General features: G+C 39.8%; 1 pseudogene across 1 annotated transcript in view; it reads left to right on the top strand.

The window, feature by feature from the left end:
* The first annotated feature begins 1,886 nt into the window (after nt 1–1,886).
* LOC308103784 (centrosomal protein of 57 kDa-like) overlaps nt 1,887–20,763 on the top strand; it is a 26,554-nt pseudogene continuing 7,677 nt past the window's right edge. Inside the window, exon 1 of the transcript in view lies at nt 1,887–1,946. The product of the transcript in view is annotated as a centrosomal protein of 57 kDa-like (transcript). The remainder of the gene's footprint in view (nt 1,947–20,763) is intronic.

The following is a 20,763-nucleotide window of genomic DNA, read 5'->3' as shown; positions in this document are numbered from 1 at the left end:
CCTAGCTCACTTAAAGATCCCAGTTGTGGGTTAGAATCCACCGCCGTACATCCAGCTTTGTCCAGAGTCTCTCTATACGAACATAATTGGTGTGTTCAGTAAAAAAAAACAAAAAACTGATGGTACAAGTGGGTGAAATTACTTGTTGCACAAACCCCATCATTGCAGTTTTAAGAAAGCTGTAAAGAGATATGGAAGGGAAGAAACAGAAAAACATACATAATAAATATACATACGGTGCATTACATATATAAGGTGTGTGTGGTGGATAAATTGCAGTGGTATCAAGCAGTTAGACGTAATGACAGATAATGTACATAAGGTGCATGGATTAAGGGGGACATTTTTTAAAATGAGGCATTTAAAAGTAGCAGATTATAAAAACATGTCATAGTATTTAGTCATAATAGTCATTATATCGTTTCTGTCAGGTGGAAACCTCATATGTCCAAAACTGATACTTTTCAGTATTTAAATTAAAAAATAACAAAAACCGTGTTGGTCAAATTACATTATTATGCTTAGAAGAACAGCATATTATAACTACCATACTTTTGTATTGTAGCTTGTTTTATAAGTATATAGAGGGTCTAAGTGTTTAGAGTGTATGTTATGCAGAGAGACTCCTTTACAGAATAAGCTTGCTGTTACAAATATGCACAGGGCAGTGGTGGAAAAAGTACTCAAAATTTACTTGAGTAAAAGTACAAAAGTATTGGTGTCAAAATGTACTTAAAGTACCAAAAGTAAAAGTACTAAAATATTTGAAAATAGCCTATGTATAAAATAGGGCTAAAGTGGTTAATGTATGTTTTATAATGTAATCATTTATATCTGCAAAGTAACTGGTAACTAAAGTTTTCAAATAATTGTAGTGGAGTAAAAGTAAAATATTTGCCTCTGAGAAGTAAAAGTACTGAAAATGGTAAATACTCCAGTAAACATTTAAGCAAACATTCCTCAATAGTGTACTTAAGCACAGTACTTGAGTACATGTACTTCGTTACTTTACACCACAGGCACAGGGTCAATAGTATACAGCTACTTAATTCCTATTGTGGGAATGATTTTTTGTTTATTGTAATAATGTTTTACTTAATGTCATATAATGAATATACATATTTGCCATGTTTAATTTCTAGAACCACATCAGAACAGCAATACTATCAGTGAGTGACAATATAAAGAGTGTCGTCATTCCCTGTTGTAGCAGAGACATCTGAGGGAGAATCTGAGTATATCCACACATCAACCCTAGCTCACTTAAAGATCCCAGTTGTGGGTTAGAATCCACCGCCGTACATCCAGCTTTGTCCAGAGTCTCTCTATACGAACATAATTGGTGTGTTCAGTAAAAAAAAAAAAAAAACTGATGGTACAAGTGGGTGAAATTACTTGTTGCACAAACCCCATCATTGCAGTTTTAAGAAAGCTGTAAAGAGATATGGAAAGGAAGAAACAGAAAAACATACATAATAAATATACATACGGTGCATTACATATATAAGGTGTGTGTGGTGGATAAATTGCAGTGGTATCAAGCAGTTAGACGTAATGACAGATAATGTACATAAGGTGCATGGATTAAGGGGGACATTTTTTAAAATGAGGCATTTAAAAGTAGCAGATTATAAAAACATGTCATAGTATTTAGTCATAATAGTCATTATATCGTTTCTGTCAGGTGGAAACCTCATATGTCCAAAACTGATACTTTTCAGTATTTAAATTAAAAAATAACAAAAATAGTAGATCTGCTACTTTTGATGCTTATGTGTGACGCTGTAGTATGATCAAGTATGACGTCAATGTATGAAAAAAACACAAAAAGTTAGAACATGCAGATAAGAGTTTTCTGCCTGACAACAGCGATACACAGAAGAATAATGCTGTGTCTTCAGGACAGCCTGGTGACAGGAAGGCTCAGTGATTGTTCAACAGTCATGGTAGGCAGTGAAATATGATATCACTGTTGTCTGCAGTGGCGTAAAGTAACTAAGTACATTTACTCAAGTACTGTACTTAAAGGGATATTTCACTTTCAAAAAAACTTTTGGTCATTTTATCGTCTATTCAGGCTTTAGTGAGCCCCCCAGACAGTTTATAAGTTGCTAGATTTAGTATTTAGATATTTGATATTCATTTTATCAGACACGCCCCCTTCCTATACAAACCCATTATAACTTCAAACTCCATTTTAACCCGTTAGATTCATCAAAAACACCCGTCCTTGGTTCTGCTGACTCACCCTGCCCTCCTAATACGTGAGGGGGCTGTGTTTTTTCGATAACTTTTTTCATTTATTTTATTTAAATTTTTTAATGTATTACATTTTTTTCATTTTCCAAAAACAATATTAAAAATAAATGAAAAAAGTTATCGAAAAAACACGGCCCCCTCGCGTATTAGGAGGGCAGGGTGAGTCACCAGAACCAAGGACGGGTGTTTTTGATGAATCTAACATGTTAAAAATGAAGTTTGAAGTTATAATGGGTTTGTATAGGAAGGGGGCGTGTCTGATAAAATGAATATCAAATATCTAAATAATGAATCAAGCAACTTAAAAACTGTCTGGGGGGCTCACTAAAGCCTGAGTAGACGATAAAATGAGCAAAAGTTTTTTTGAAAGTGAAATATCCCTTTAAGTAAAATGTTGAGGTACTTCTGCTTTACTGGAGTATTTCCAATTGTCTACACTTTTACTTCTACTCCACTACATCTCAGAGGCACATATTGTGCTTTTACTCCACTACAAATATTTGAAAACTTTAGTTACTACTTACTTTGCAGATATACATTATTACATTATTAAACATTAACCACTTTAGCCCTATTTTATACCTAGGGATGCGACGCGTGGTGAGCTTCTAGATCGGCTATTAAAAAAAAAGCTGTACGTTTACTTTTGGTGCTTTAAGTACATTTTGATACCAATACTTTTGTACTTTTACTCAAGTACATTTTGAAATCCGGACTTTTACTTGTAACAGAATACTTCTACATTGCAGTATTGATACTTTTACTTAAATAAAACATTTGAGTACTTTTTCCACCACTGGTTGTCGGGCAGAAAACTCTGAACTCCATATTCTAACTTTTTGTGTTTTTGTGTATATTAACGACCTATACTTGATCATACTCAGCGTGATATAACTATGAGAGTGACGACACTAGCGTTGACTCCCATCGTAAGAATGGAATGCGGAAGTTCTGTTTCTATTTCAATGAGGAAGTTCCTGTTTGGAACTACAGGAGGCAACATCCTGCTTTGCGTGACGCAACTCTCTCTTCTACACTCTGATCATCACACAAAAGCATTGAAAGTACCAGATCCACAAGCTTGATTTTTTTTGGTTAAAACAAAGCCGGTTCTGGCACTGTGTTTTGATTTAAAAAATGTCAAAGTAAATATCTATACGTTCTTTGAGTGGCCCTGTCTCTGCCTAAGAGGACTGACCGTGGGTAGCTACTGGGACGTAAGTCGGGGCTAGATCAACCCCGGCTGGGTCACCTGGGCGATGTTGTTGCGAGACCCGAAACACCCGATGACCCAGACAACACTGATGATACGTCCCAGGTGTATCCATGTGATGTTTTCTTTATAACCATTTAAACCCTACTGTATATACTTGGTTGACCGGAGTTCCCCAGGGATCTGGGGGAGAGCAGCTAAGATTGTAACATTTTTCACTTTTCGGTCTTTTACTCGGCGATCGTTTTACCTACATATGTAATATTTTCAAGCAAAGAACCTACACATGTCTGCTATCATAAACCACTTAAAGTTTTTCAATTGATAAAACAGGTTGTGAGTTATTAAACCGAAAGTGGACGCTGTTCCGACGTTACATTTTAAGCGCTTATCAGACTAATTGTAACAGCCATAGTTACAAAAGTAACACTGCTAAAAAACGGCATTAAACAAATCGTTTTCAGCTTAAATCAATTATATTCATTTCAAGCAACTGTTTTACATTGTTTTCATACCAAGGATGTGATAAGATAATGTATCAAACGTAAGGAATTTATTAAATCTTACAGGGATGGCAGTTTGAGTAAATTCCATGGGAAAATCCATTGATTACACCTAAACAGATGGGTGTTACAATCGGGTCGCTCTGTGCTCCACTGCTTTGGCTTTGTTTACAGAACAGAACTAACGTGCATAGAGTAATAAAACGATGTAAACTGATGAAGAACAGATACATGCAGATAACCATGTGGATTTTAGCTCGACAACATTAAAGGAAAGATTTGTAGACCAAAGATACTCAAGGTGAATTTTTTTACTAACTTTAAGATAAATCAGTTTTTCTGCGATAACTTTCTCTAGTCTGGATGAAAATACTTCCTACTTCCTGGGCACGTTCATTACAGCACTGGTCACATACTGATGTGATGACGTTATGAGAAAATTGACCAATCAAGAGAAAACATGCTTGTTGCAACCATGACGCGTTACAATCTTGGCGGCTCTCCCCTACTTGTATTTTTGCCGAAAAATAGTCGATTTACAACATGATGAGCTGTCTATCCTGTTTACTGTCAGTCTACAGGAATCCTCTGTCAGTTCACATTCCAAACACAGCAGCTAGTTTCCAGTAAGGACGTTCATTAAATATAGTAAACATGTTGTGTTGCCAGAAACTATTAACCCTATAGTTCTCAAACATGTTCGTGCCAAGGACCCCCATAATTATATGTATTTGGACGTGGACCCCCCATCTGAAAATGTTTTGTGCCAGGGACCACCAGAAGAGAAGATTTGCGTTAAAAAAAGATATATCAAAATTTCTAAAATGTTCAATAATAGCAGATATACAAGCTCACAGCGTGGCACGAAGTGACGCGCTGTGAGCTTGTATATCTGCTATTTTGTAATAGCCAACGATAAAATCGTTAAAATGACACAGATGCTTATCCGGTTTTAACGAGTTGAAGGATGTTTTTCTTTTCACCAAGCTCTTATTCAAAATATGAATTCACATAATGCATAATCGTGCATTGCTTTATTACTGACAGACTGTTTACACAGAATCCTAGACGGTCATGCATTTTTATGTTTATTCAGAACAATAATAATAATAATAATAATAATGTAGTCTACACACCTTTGTGGTATTTGTCACTGGATATTTTGGAAAACACCAGTATCTGCATTTAACCCATCCTTAGTGACAGGAGCAGTGGGCACTAGGGGGCAGTGTCTCGGGGAGCAGTTGGGGGTCAAGTATCTTGCTCAGGGACACTTTGACACATTGCTGCAGGGCCTGGAATTGAACCTGAGACCTCTGGGTTCCAAGGCGGGCTCTATAATCATTCAACTATGGCCGCACCTTGAGCAGTTCATGCTTTGAATGATGTGGTTGGTTGGTGGGTGGGTGTGTGTGTGTGTGTGTGTGTGTGTGTGTGTGTGTGTGTGTGTGTGTGTGTGTGTGTGTGTGTGTGTGTGTGTGTGTGTGTGTGTGTGTGTGTGTGTGTGTGTGTGTGTGTGTGTGTGTGTGTGTGTGTGTGTGTGTTGCATGGTGGCCACAACAGACGTAGCCGGTTCTGGCACTGTGCTTTGATTTTCCAATTTTCAAAGTAAATATCGATACGTTCTTAACCATTTAAACCCTCTAAATACTTGGTTGACCGGAGTCCCCCAGGGTAGTTTGTATCATCGCCGAAACATTGACGATGTATTTCACATGCTGTTTTGCTACAGCTGTTGTCCTGTACCTCCATCAAATCAAATTAAATGAAATAAAACAAACTGGTGTTATATAGCTGGTGGAAAAGAGACCTAAACTGGCTCTGATAATAAAACATGGTGAAGGTATAAGGAAGAGTATCAAACTGATGGTGGAGGTTGAATGACAAGGAAACTAATTTGCAAAATATAAAATGTAATTCCCCCTCTGTCTCTCAACTGAACATCATGTTGAATAGCCAGTCTGTCAAGAGAGAGAACTAGATCTGTGTAAACCAGGGGTTTTCAACCAGTGGTCCGGGGACCACGGGTGGTCCTTGAGGGGGTTCCAGGGGGTCCCCAGCCAAATTAATAGTTAGCAACCAAATTGACCCTTATATGTCTGTACACATTTTTTGTACACTCTCATCAGAGTTAAGGGAACACTAGTGATGATGATACAGTGTAGGACCCCCAAGAAATTTCAATGGTTGAGTCCCTGGCATATCTTTTCAAATGGGGGTCCCTGGGCTAATATTTGACAATTTGGGGGTCCTTGATGCGAAAAAGGTTGAAAACCACTGGTGTAAACCATGATTGACAGTAGAATGTGGAGGAGGTTGCGTGACAAGGAAACAAATACATTTGCCAAAAGTTGCATCTTGTTCCATCTGTGAATATCCATCATTCCATCAAGTTGAATATCTAGTTTTGGATAGACAATTAGACATGCAACATTCATGTGCACACAAGCACCATAACAACACCGATTTACAGTTAAGTTCTTATAACATGTCAAAATAAAAGTTCATTAAATATAGTAAACATGTTGTGTTGCCAGGAACTTAACCCATTAACACCTGAGGTTGATTCTACAAATGCCTTCTGAATCAGTATAGTTCTCAAACCTGTTCGTGCCAAGGACCCCAAAAATGATATGTATTTGGACGCGGACCCGCCATCTGAAAATGTTTTGTGCCAGGGACCACCAGATTTGTGTTAAAAAAAGTCAAAATTATTCAAAATATTTCAAACACTTTCAAGATTTTTCAAACATAGTTAAAATATAGTAGATCTACAAGTTCACAGCGCGGCACGAAGTGATGCACTGTGAGCTTGTATATCTGCTATTTTTGAATAGCCAACGCTAAAATCTATAAAATGATGCAGATGCTTTGCCGGTTTTAACAAGTTAAAGGATGTTTTTCTTTTCACCAAGCTCATAATGCACATAATGCATAATCGTGCATAGCTTTATTACTGAGAAACTTATAATAATAATAATAATAATAATAATAAGGGTAATAATAATAATAATAATAATAATAATAATAATAATAATAATAATAATAATAATAATAATAATAACAATAATAATAATAAGTGTGCCTATATTATTAAGTTCTGCAGGCACTTAAGTTGCTCTAACATATACTTGCAAAGTAGCCTGTCTATTAACAATAATAATAAAAATATATAGCTGCAAGCAGCGATAATACGGGGCCAGGGATTGCACAGAGAAGAAAGAAAGAAGCAATGATAAGTAATATGCACAATAAGCCATAGAAACATAGAAGACTGAACTTGAGAGAAAGGAGACCATGCAATTAACAAATGAGCATTTTAAACCCTCACTAACCCTAACCTCAGTAAAACTGTGCCTTCCCCTAACCTCAAGAAATACTATGCGTAAGCATACGAATGCCAAATTATGATCACCTCAACACATCGTCGGGGACGGGGATCGAACCGGTGACTTCCGGACTACAAGGCTGCCTTTCTTCTCATTGAGCTAGAGATATGATAGCCCTGGCAGTGTCTGTTGATATTAATAACTCATTCCGTCCCTGACGGACCAGGCCTCTGTTTTGCTAACTACTCTAGATCAATGGTTCCCTAACCATCTACCGATAGAGAAATTGTACGTCTCCTCGGAACAGAAACTAGTGAAAGTAGTCGATCTACAAGCTCACAAAACGTTGCTATCTGAAAAGATGTGAGATTGTAGATCGGCTATTTTCAGAATGATGTATATAGTGAGGGCTGTTAACATAAAAATGTGGACACGGCTCACAAAAGCGCCACATTTTTTCTACATGCTCTCCATCACCATAGGTTTCATTTTGGAAGGGTAGCCACGTCATCAAGATGGCAGAAGGCGGCCATCTTGGATTGCAAAGATGGCCACCATGTAATATCTATAATTGCCAATATCTCGGCTTCCAAGCCACTTAGAAGGTCAATCTTGGTGTCTAAATATACATTTTCTGGGACAAGGAATGCAATAAAACTATAGGGAATGTCAATAAGTGACTAATTCTGCCAATATTAGATAATTTGGTTGATTCTGCCTATGTATGTACATCATTTTCAGACACATTGAAAAATGGAGCATGAAGAGAATTGAAGATTATTAGCTTCACTTTCAAGGATAACAACATTCAAATTATTTGTCACATTGACAACTGCAAAGATCTGTGCAATTCCAGTGTGCCTTCTTGCATGAGCACCTTGCACCACAACCTCTTTTACAACCGCACTTGACCAGTTCACTGCAGGCTTTTGACGCCATCGGTAGAATACTCCACACAGGAAGCCAGACCTGGTTGTTGTCATCTAATGTCCATCCCCATCCTTCTGGACTGGGTGTCGGCTGCTGGGCCAGTTCAGATGTGGTCGAGATCCCAGACTGGTAGGCAACTCGCTTCACGTGCTGCAGCAGTGAATCTTGCGTTGGTGGAATGTGTTCCATCGTTTTGTTCTTCTGGCAGAACAACTCTCGTCGTGCTTCATTGACAGATTCCAAATCACTTGTCTTATCATACATGATGACTGTGAAACGCTCAAGAAGCTGAAAGTGTTGGGCATCTATCGTCACAGAAGTGTATGGATTTTCTGCCATGTAGTTGAAGGCCTGGGTGACCTCAGGGTAGGAATTCCAAGCCACCCATGCTGACTTCTTCCCTTTCCCGCAGAATGCTGATGTTGTGTCACAGCCTGTGTAACAGTGGAAGATGGGAAGTGCCAAAGTGTCTTTGCCCAGAGCATGGCAGATCGTGTTTATATGAACATAGGTGTAGTTCTTGCCAGTGCCAAAAGCAACCCAGATGTCTGCAGCTGGATACTTGGCGAGCAGGGCATGGAACTTGCCGATGAGGATAACGACAACATCCGTATCCACAGTGCGTATCAAGCAGGTAGAACAGCCATGTTCCAGGGCATCAAGCAGGTGAATCACTATCCTGGTGTTGGCCTCTTCATGGTTACATGGCAGCATCGAGTGGCTGGTATCTGTGACGACCACTGTGATGCCATATGTGATGAAGACCAGCTTGCCCTCTGGCCAGGCAGTGGATGCAATCTTCCCAGAGAGAAAGGCAAAGAGTTCCTGCTTGTTTATAGGATCACGCAGGAAATCTGACCAATTCCCCGGCAGCTTGTTCTGACCAGCCACCTTCCGTCGTATCCCTTTGCCTCGCTTCTACCTTGTTGACTCTTTTATGCTGCTGGTGATGTAAGTATCCCAGACCACATCAACTCTTTTGGAGATCTCCAGGTGTTTCATGATGTGGGGAACAAAGACACAACTGGCATATTCGTCAAATGTGGTAATGTTGGTAGTGGACAGGAAGTGCACCACAGCAGCTCCATCGAGTACTTTGACATCAAACGTAGCTGGAGGTTCTTCTTGTGTCTTCTGTGTCAGAATATTTAGCAGATCTGACTTCTTTCCCAGCCGTAGTTTCCCTCTGTCAGATAGAGAGGGAGGGTATGGATGGTTTTCATGTTTAAAGAAGGTGCTCATGTTCCCCTCTCTGTGTTGCGTGGTTATATATAACCGGGACAAGAGTGCCACATCATCCTTCAACATTGAGATCTGCCCTGCCTGCTTGGTCTTGATCTTGAGTTTTGGGCATCTGAAGAGAGGCAGTGAGTTCTTTTTGATGGGCTCATGAATGGAGTGTGTGCGGTCCATGATCACTGTCTTATGGTACTTGTCGTACTGTTCTCTGCCCACTGATTCCACAGTGCGGACTGTGTTAACCACTGACTCGTCAATCACATTTCGTGTGTCCAACATTAGAAGCTTGTGGCTATCATCTAGGAACGGATTGCCCATCCCACTGATGGTGTGCACAAGTGCTAGTGTTTGCTCTTTGAACGTCTTTTGTGTAGCCATTCCTTCTTCATGGTGGTGTTGTTTATTTCCTTTTTCTAAAACATACTCCTGCTCAAACTCTTTTAGGAGTCGTGCTTGTTCAGGCCCTGCGATCATCCACCTCGGTGAGTCCGACTGCACCTCCAGAACCCTTTACTAGATCATTATTCTGCTCATGAGCCTGGTCTATTGGTATGCTTGAGAAAATACTCGAATAAAGTACAAATTCCTCCGTTTTCAAATTCCAGTACGGTACTTAAGTAAATGTACTTAGTTACTTTCCACCATTGATAACAAGAGTCAGATCTGTCAAAGTTTGATAAAAACTCATACCAATATGTTGTGCATAATCTAGCCGACACATACATTTTAATACAATTGTGTTCATATATGGCCAGAATCAACCAAATTATCTAATATTGGCAGAATTAGTCACTTATTGATATTCCCTATAGTTTTATTGCATTCCTTGTCCCAGAAAATGTATATTTAGACACCAAGATTGACATTCTAAGTGGCTTGGATATTGGCACTTATAGATATTACATGGTGGCCATCTTTGCAATCCAAGATGGCCACCTTCTGCCATCTTGATGACGTGGCTACCCTTCCAAAATGAAACTTATGGTGATGGAGAGCATGTAGAACAAAATTGGCGCTTTTGTGAGCCGTGTCCACATTTTTCAAAAATATGGTCTTAAGCATCCTCACTAATATCATACATTGTAAGGACTTCAGGTTATCTTTAACAATTGCGTATGCATTAATTGACACAATGATGTTGTGTGCAATGCAATTTTAATGAAGTCTGCATTAAGGGAGGTTGAACTGGCAACCTTGTGAGGCACACGTTTAAGCTAGAAGCCATTGGACCAACAAACCTGACCTGGTGAATGAGAGAGAGAGAGAGAGAGAAACAAATATTGTTAAGCATTTCATGTTATGTTTAAAAATTGCACATGTATTCACTGATACAGTCATGTTGTGTGCAATGCAACTTTAATGAAGCCTGCATCAAGTGAGGCTTGAACTGGCAACCTTGGTGTTGTGAGGCATTCGTTTAAAGGGGAAATCCACCCATTTTCAATATTTAACTATGTCATTAATATAGCATAAAGGAGTTGTGTGGAAATAAGAAAAAATTAAAAAAAAAAATAACATTGCAAAAAAATTTACATTGCAAAAAAAATTAACATTGCAAATTACACCATGATGAGTCATCACAGTGTAATTTGCAATGTTAATTTTTTTGCAATGTTAAAAATTTTTGCAATGTTAATTTTTTTTTAAATTTTTTCTTATTTCCACACAACTCCTTTATGCTATATTAATGACATAGTTAAATATTGAAAATGGGTGGATTTCCCTTTAAGGGAGAAGGCATTGGACCAACAGACAGAAACTGTGAAAAAAGAGATCACACAGATGATACAGTTTCACGCAAATAGCTGAAAAATCCTGGGTTTAAGTGTTTTTCAAACTTCTCAAAATTGCGGACAATCTAAGGGCGGAGATTACTGGTCAACGTGATACAGGTGTTCCTCATGAGTCAAGGCACATGTGTAAGCAGGTTTAATGGCTGTCGGCCAAACGAGGCATGACTTTTGCCTGTTTAAAGTTTGCATTTTCAAAAAATCGCTATAGCGCCCCCCTTTGACCAATTGGAGTAAGATTGGTTTCAGTGATATTTGGAATGACCCTCAACATTACCGCAAGTTGTCAAAGAAATGTGAGTCTGCATGTATGTGTTAGGGGCAGATGAATAAGTGTCATAAAACTGCAATATTCATTGGCTCATTAAAGCTTCATTTTTTCACTTATGGAAAATCCGCTGCATCGATTTTGTCGGCATAGGTCCAAAGTTCATGTGTAAACAGTTTTGTGCAGATTGCTCAAAAATCCAAGAGGAGATAGATTTTAACTTCTTTTCATATAATTCAAAATGGTGGGAGATCTAAAGGTCAGAGGTCAAAAGTCAGATCACGAAAGTTGTAAGTCATTAGGAGACGCATATGTGTATTTAAGTTTCATGCTGTAGGTCAAACAGGGCATGAGTTGTACCTGCTCAAAGTTGGCATTTTCAATTGAGTGCTATAGCGCCACCCTTTGACGAATGACTGTGAGATTCATTTCTTGACTGTTTTACATGAAACTTCCGAATTTCGTAAAAAGCGACCGCACGGTTAAGCCAGAACTAAGATTAGCCTGAATTGAGATGGAGCGAAAAACAAGTATTAATATAGCTGCAAGCAGCGATAATACGGGGCCAGTGAATAGAGAGAGAGAGAGAGAGAGAGAGAGAGAGAGAGAGAGAGAGAGATGAGAGAGAGAGAGAGAGAGAGAGAGAGACAGAGAGAGAGAGAGAGAGAGAGACGGATTAGATTGAAGAGAGAGAGAGACGGAATAGATTGAAGAGAGAGAGAGAGAGAGAGAGAGAGACGAATAGATTGAAGAGAGAGAGAGAGAGAGAAATGGAATAGATTGAAGAGAAAGAGAGAGAGAGAGAAACGGAATAGATTGAAGAGAAAGAGAGAGAGAGAGAGAGAGAGAGAGAGACATGGAAACGGAATAGATTGAAGAGAGAGAGAGACATGGAAACGGAATAGATTGAAGAGAGAGAGAGAGAAAGAGACATGGAAACGGAATAGATTGAAGAGAGAGAGAGAGAGGAGAGAGAGAGAGAGAGAGAGAGAGAGAGAGAGAGAGACATGGAAATGGAATAGATTGAAGAGAGAGAGAGACATGGAAACGGAATAGATTGAAGAGAGAGAGAGACATGGAAACGGAATAGATTGGAGGGAGAGAGCGAGAGAGACATGGAAACGGAATAGATGAAGAGAGAGAGAGAGACTTGGAAACATAATAGATTGAAGAGAGATGGAAGCGGAATTGACATCTCAACCTATTGCCATTAACAGGAATCGAACCCTGAACCTTCGGATTGACAAGCTGCAACACTACCTATAGTGCTATAGCTTTGTACAGGCTGAGGTTGTCTGTTGAAGATAAAAGTGAACCAGTGAAAGCAGCCGATCTACAAGCTCAGAAACACGTTGCTATCTGAAAAGTTTTGAGATTGTAGATCGGCTATTTTCAGAATGAACTATGTCATACATTGAAAAGACATACTCTCAAATAAGCATTTCAGGTTATCTTTAACAATTGCCACTTGCATTAATTGACACAATCATGTTGTGTGCAATGCAACTTAAATGAAGTCTGCATCAAGTGGGGCTTGAACTGGCAACCTTGAGGTTCTAAGGCACACACTTAAGCGAGAAGCCATTGGACCAACAGACCTGACCTGGTGAATGAGAGAGAGAGAGAGAGAGAGAGAGAGAGAGAGAGAGAGAGAGAGAGAGAGAGAGAGAGAGAGAGAGAGAGAGAGAGAGAGAGAGAGAGAGATGGAAACGGAATAGATTGAAGAGAGAGAGAGACATGGAAACGGAATAGATTGAAGAGAGAGAGAGACATGGAAACGGAATAGATTGAAGGGAGAGAGGGAGAGAGCGAGAGAGACATGGAAACGGAATAGATTGAAGAGAGAGAGAGACACTTGGAAACATAATAGATTGAAGAGAGATGGAAGCGGAATTGACATCTCAACCTATTGCCATTAACAGGAATCGAACCCTGAACCTTCTGATTGACAAGCTGCAACACTACCTATAGTGCTATAGCTTTGTACAGGCTGAGGTTGTCTGTTGAAGATAAAAGTGAACAGTGAAAGCAGCCGATCTACAAGCTCAGAAACACGGTTGCTATCTGAAAAGTTTTGAGATTGTAGATCGGCTATTTTCAGAATGAAACTATGTCATACATTGCAAAAACATACCTTCTCAAATAAGCATTTCAAGTTATCTTTATCAATTGCATATGTATTCATTAATACAGTCTTGTTGTTTGCAATGCACTTTAAATGAAGTCTCCACCAAGTGAGGCTTGAACCGGCAACCTTGATGTAGTGAAACATTCACTCAAGCGGGAAGCCATTGGACCAACAGACCTGATCCAGTGAAAACGGAGGTCAAACAGATGATACCATTTCACGCAAATAACTGAAAAAATCCTGGGTTTAAGTGTTTTTCAAACTGCTCAAAATTGCGGACAATCTAAGGGCGGAGAGAGAGACATGGAAACGGAATAGATTGAAGAGAGAGAGACATGGAAACATAATAGATTGAAGAGAGAGGAAGATGGAAGCAGAATGGATTGATTGGACATCTCAACCTATTGCCATTAACAGGAATCGAACCCTCACCTTCGGATTGACAAGCTGCAACACTACCTATAGTGCTATAGCTTTGTACAGGCTGAGGGTTGTCTGTTGAAGATAAAAGTGAACCAGTGAAAGCAGCCGATCTACAAGCTCAGAAACACGTTGCTATCTGAAAAGTTTTGAGATTGTAGATCGGCTATTTTCAGAATGAAATATGTCATACATTGCAAAAACATACCTTCTCAAATAAGCATTTCATGTTATCTTTATCAATTGCATATGTATTCATTAATACAGTCTTGTTGTTTGCAATGCACTTTAAATGAAGTCTCCACCAAGTGAGGCTTGAACCGGCAACCTTGATGTAGTGAAACATTCACTTAAGCTGGAAGCAATTGGACCAACAGACATGATCCAGTGAAAACGGAGGTCAAACAGATGATACCATTTCACGCAAATAACTGAAAAATCCTGGGTTTAAGTGTTTTTCAAACTGCTCAATATTGCGGACAATCTAAGGGCGGAGAGAGAGACATGGAAACGGAATAGATTGAAGAGAGAGAGACATGGAAACATAATAGATTGAAGAGAGAGAAAGTTGGAAGCAGAATGGATTGATTGGACGTCTCAACCTATTGCCATTAACAGGAATCTAACCCTCAACCTTCGGATTGACAGGCTGCAACACTACCTATAGTGCTATAGCTTTGTCTAGGCTGAGGTTGTCTGTTGAAGATAAAATTGAACGAGTGAAAGCAGCCGATCTACAAGCTCAGAAACACGTTGCTATCTGAAAAGTTTTGAGATTGTAGATCGGCTATTTTCAGAATGAACTATGTCATACACTGAAAAGACATACTCTCAATAAGCATTTCAGGTTATCTTTAACAACTGCACTTGCATTAATTGTCATGTTGTGTGCAATGCAACTTAAATGAAGTCTGCATCAAGTGAGGCTTGAACTGGCAACCTTGAGGTTTAAGGCACACACTTAAGCGAGAAGCCATTGGACCAACAGAGAGAGAGAGAGAGAGAGAGAGAGAGAGAGAGAGAGAGAGAGAGAGAGAAGAGAGAGAGAGAGAGAGAGAGAGAGAGAGAGAGAGAGAGAGAGAGAGAGAGAGAGGAGAGAAGAGAGAGAGAGAGAGAGAGAGAGAGAGAGAGAGAGAGAGAGAGAGAGAGAGAGACATTTCTACTAGCTCACAAAACGTTCTGAAAAGTTGTGAGATTGTAGATCGGCTATTTTCACAATGAAGAACGTCATACATTGAAAAAACATACTCTCAAATAAGCATTTCATCTTACCGTTTGCACATGTATTCATTGATACAGTCATGTTTTTTTGCAATTCAACTTAAATGAGTCTGCAACAAGTGAGGCTTGAACCGGCAACCTTGCGGTCGTGAGGCAACTCGCTTAAGGGAGAAGCCATTGGACCAACAGACAAGAACCTGTGAAAAAGGAGATGACACAGATGATACAGTTTCACGCAAATAGCTGGAAAATCCTGGGTTTAAGTGTTTTCCAAACTGCTCAAAATTGCGGACAATCTAAGGGCGGAGCTTACTGGTCAACGTGATACATGTGTTCCTCATGAGTCAAGGCACATGTGTAAGCAGGTTTAATGGCTGTCGGCCAAACGAGGCATGACTTTTGCCTGTTTAAAGTTTGCATTTAAAAAAAATCGCTATAGCGCCCCCCTTTGACCAATTGGAGTAAGATTGGTTTCAGTGATATTTGGAATGACCCTCAACATTACCGCAAAGTTTCAAAGAAATGTGAGTCTGCATGTATGTGGTTAGGAGCAGATGAATAATTGTCATAAAACTGCAATATTCATTGGCTCATTAAAGCTTCATTTTTTCACTTATGGAAAATCTTTGCTGCTTGTTTGTCGGCATAGGTCCAAAGTTCATGTGTAAAACGTTTCGTGCAGATTACTCAAAAATCCCAGGAGGAGATAGGTTTTAACTGTTTTTCATATAATTCAAAAATGGTGGGAGATCTAAAGGTCAGAGGTCAAAAGTCAGAGCGTGAAAGTTGTTCATCATGAGTAGACGCATGTGTGTATTGAAGTTTCATGGCTGTAGGTCAAACAGGGCATGAGTTGTACCTGTTCAAAGTTGGCATTTTGCTATAGCGCCACCTTTTGACGAAAGATTGTGAGAATTATTTCTTGATAGTTTTTCATGACCATCTACCATATGGCCAAGTTTCGTAAAAAGCGTATGCACGGTTCAGCCAGAACTGCGAAAAGTGGCAGAAGAAAAAAGAGGGGCAACATTAAAACAGGTCCAGAGCTGAGCTCTGGCCCCGTAATGACCCACCTACCAGAGCCAGATAGACAGAGTGAGAGAAACAGACAGCTCAACCTATTGCCATTGACAGGAATCAAACTCTCAACCTTCAGACTCACAGGCTGAGACACTACCTGTAGTGCTATAGCTTCATCAGGCTGAAGTTGTCTGTTGAAGATCATAAACTTTTGCCTTCTGTCATGAACCAAGCCCTGTTTCACTAACACTAGATCACTCGTTCACAAACCATTTACCAATAGAGAAATTGTATGTCTCCTCGAAACCGAAACCAGTGAAAGCAGCCGATCTACAAGCTCACAAACGTTGCTATCTGAAAAGTTGTGAGATTGTAGATCGGCTATTTTCACAATGAAGTACGTCATACATTGAAAAAACATACTCTCAAATAAGCATTTCATGTTATCTTTACCGTTTGCACATGTATTCATTGATACAGTCATGTTTTTGCAATTTAACTTAAATGAGTCTGCATCATGTGAGGCTTGAACCTGGCAACGTTCAGTTGTGAGGCACACGTTTAAGGGAGAAGCCATTGGACCAACAGACAAAAACCTGTGAAAAAGGAGATCGCTCAGATGATACAGTTTCACGCAAATAGCTGAAAAATCCTGGGTTTTAAGTGTTTTTCAACTGCTCAAAATTGCGGACAATCTAAGGGCGGAGCTTACTGGTCAACGTGATACATGTGTTTCCTCATGAGTCAAGGCACATGTGTAAACAGGTTTAATGGCTGTCGGCCAAACGAGGCATGACTTTTGCCTGTTTAAAGTTTGCACTTTCAAAAAATCGCTATAGCGCCCCCCTTTGACCAATTGGAGTAAGATTGGTTTCAGTAATATTTGGAATGACCCTCAACATTAACGCAAAGTTTCAAAGAAATGTGAGTGCATGTATGTGTTAGGGGCAGATGAATAATTGTCATAACACTGCAATATTCATTGGCTCATTAAAGCTTCATTTTTTCACTTATGGAAAATCTTTTGCATCAGTTTGTCGGCATAGGTCCAAAGTTCATGTGTAAAACGTTTCGTGCAGATTACTCAAAAATCCCAGGAGGAGATAGGTTTTAACTGTTTTTCATATAATTCAAAATGGTGGGAGATCTAAAGTCAGAGGTCAAAAGTCAGAGCGTGAAAGTTGTTCATCATGAGTAGACGCATGTGTGTATTGAAGTTTCATGGCTGTAGGTCAAACAGGGCATGAGTTGTACCTGTTCAAAGTGGCATTTTGCTATAGCGCCACCTTTTGACGAAAGATTGTGAGAATTATTTCTTGATAGTTTTTCATGACCATCTACCATATGGCCAGTTTCGTAAAAAGCGTATGCACGTTCAGCCAGAACTGCGAAAAGTGGCAGAAGAAAAAAGAGGGCAACATTAAAACAGGTCCAGAGCTGAGCTCTGGCCCCGTAAATATAGCTGCAAGCAGCGATAAGCGGGGCCAGGGAAGAGAGAGAGAGAGAGAGAGAGAGAGAGAGAGAGAGAGAGAGAGAGAGAGAGAGAGAGAGAGAGAGAGAGAGAGAGAGAGAGAGAGACTAATGAGGAGTGAGTGAGGGCAGGTGTGATTATGGATTGAGAGGGAATGACAGCAGGTGAGGTGGGTAGATCCAATCCATTGGAATAGGCCAGGTGGACTGTTGCTGTTGCTCACTTTCTAAAAGAACATAATTATGAGAAAGAGAGAGAGAGAGAGAGAGAGAGAGAGAGAGAGAGAGAGAGAGAGAGAGAGAGAGAGAGAGAGAGAGAGAGAGAGAGAGAGAGAGAGAGAGAGAGAAAGAAAGAAAGAAAGAAAGAAAGAAAGAAGAAAGAAAGAAAGAAGAGAGAGAGAGAGAGAGAGAGAGAGAGAGAGAGAGAGAGAGAGACGGAATAGATGAAGAGAGAGAGAGACGGAATAGATTGAAGAGAGAGAGAGATAAACGGGAATAGATTGAAGAGAAAGAGAGAGAGAGAGAGAGAAACTGAATAGATTGAGAGAAAGAGAGAGAGAGAAACGGAATAGATTGAAGAGAAAGAGAGAGAGAGAGAGAGAGAGAGAGAAACGGAATAGATTGAAGAGAAAGAGAGAGAGAGAGAGAATCGGAATAGATTGAAGAGAGAGAGAGAGAGAGAGAGAGAGAGAGAGAGAGAGAGAGAAGAGAAACGGAATAGATTGAAGAGAAAGAGAGAAAGAGAGAAACTGAATAGATTGAAGAGAAAGAGAGAGAGAGAGACTTGGAACCGGAATAGATGAAGAGAGAGAGAGAGAGACATGGAAACGGAATAGATTGAAGAGAGAGAGAGCGAGAGAGACATGGAAACGGAATAGATTGAGAGAGAGAGAGACATGGAAACATAATAGACTGAAGACAGAGAGAGATGGAAGCAGAACGGATTGAATGGAGATCTCAACCTATTGCCATTAACAGGAATCGAACCCTCAACCTTCGGATTGACAGGCTGCAACACTACCTATAGTGCTATAGCTTTGTACAGATTGAGGTTGTCTGTTGAAGATAAAAGTGAACCAGTGAAAGCAGCCGACCTACAAGCTCAGAAACACGTTGCTATCTGAAAAGTTGTGAGATTGTAGATCGGAGAGAGAGAGACATGGAAACGGAATAGATTGAAGAGATAAGGATAATTCCTTTAACAGGTCCGTTCATGAAAGTCCTTGCGGTCTTGTTTCCAATGAGGGCCTGTGAGCAATTAGGGGTTAAGAGTCTTGCTCAGGGACAAATTTCATTTGCCGGCCTGGCCTGGAATCGTACCTGAGGCAACTAGGGCCTCTGGCTCCCTAGGCTGGCTCACTAACCACTCAGCTATGGCCGCCCCTCAAGAGATAGAGAGAGAGAGACATGGAAACGGAATAGATTGAAGAGGGAGACATGGAAACGGAATAGATTGAAGAGAGAGAGAGAGAGACATGGAAACAGAATAGATTGAAGAGAGAGAGAGACATGGAAACATAATAGATTGAAGAGAGAGAGAGAGAGAGATGGAAGCAGAATGGATTGATTGGACATCTCAATCTATTGCCATTAACAGGAATCGAACCATCAACCTTCGAATTGACAGGCTGCAAACACTACCTATAGTGCTATAGCTTTGTCCAGGCTGAGGTTGTCTGTTGAAGATAAAAGTGAACCAGTGAAAGCAGCCGATCTACAAGCTCAGAAAGAAAGTTGCTATCTGAAAGGTTTTGAGATTGTAGATCGGCTATTTTCAGAATGAAGTATGTATGACATACTTCATACCCTCTCAAATAAGTATTTCAGGTTATCTTTATCAATTGCATATGTATTAATTGACACAATTACTGGTAGTGTCTGTTGATATTTATAAGTATTTCCGTCCATTATGAACCAAGCCTCTGTGTCCCGAACTACTCTAGATCACTGGTTCACAACCATTTACCAATAAAGGCATTTTTGTGTCTCCTCGGAACGAAAACTAGTGAAAGTAGCCGATCTACAAGCTCATAAAACGTTGCTATCTGAAAAGTTGTGAGATTGTAGATCGGCTATTTTCACAATGAAGTTTGTCATACATTGCAAAAACATACTCTCTCCAAGAAGCATTTCATGTTACCTTTAACAGTTGCACAAGCATTAATTGAGAGAGAGAGACATGGAAACATAATAGATTGAAGAGAGAGAGAGATGGAAGCAGAATGGATTGATTGGACATCTCAACCTATTGCCATTAACAGGAATCGAACCCTCAACCTTCGGATTGACAGGCTGCAACACTACCTATAGTGCTATAGCTTTGACCAGGCTGAGGTTGTCTGTTGAAGATAAAAGTGAACCAGTGAAAGCAGCCGATCTACAAGCTCAGAAACACGTTGCTATCTGAAAAGTTTTGAGATTGTAGATCGGCTATTTTCAGAATGAAGTATGTCATACATTGCAAATACATACCTTCTCAGATAAGCATTTCATGTTATCTTTATCAATTGCATATGTATTCATTAATACAGTGTTGTTGTTTGCAATGCACTTTAAATGAAGTCTCCACCAAGTGAGGCTGGAAACCGGCAACCTTGATGTTATGAAACATTCACTTAAGCGGGAAGCCATTGGACCAACAGACCTGGTCCAGTGAAAACGGAGGTCAGACAGATGATACCATTTCACGCAAATAATAAAAAAATCCTGGGTTTAAGTGTTTTTCAAACTGCTCAAAATTGCGGACAATCTAAGGGCGGAGAGAGAGACATGGAAACGGAATAGATTGAAGAGAGAGAGACATGGAAACAATAGATTGAAGAGAGAGACAGATGGAAGCAGAATGGATTGATTGGACGTGTCAACCTATTGCCATTAACAGGAATCGAACCTTCAACCTTTGGATTGACAGGCTGCAACCTACCTATAGTGCTATAGCTTCGACCAGGCTGAGGTTGTCTGTTGTAAGATAAA

Source organism: Gymnoscopelus braueri (assembly GCF_963280865.1).
Source record: "Gymnoscopelus braueri genome assembly, chromosome: 16".
Classification (NCBI taxonomy): domain Eukaryota; kingdom Metazoa; phylum Chordata; class Actinopteri; order Myctophiformes; family Myctophidae; genus Gymnoscopelus; species Gymnoscopelus braueri.
The sequence above is the reverse complement of the archived record's forward strand: the minus strand, read 5'-3'. Positions and strand labels throughout refer to the sequence as shown.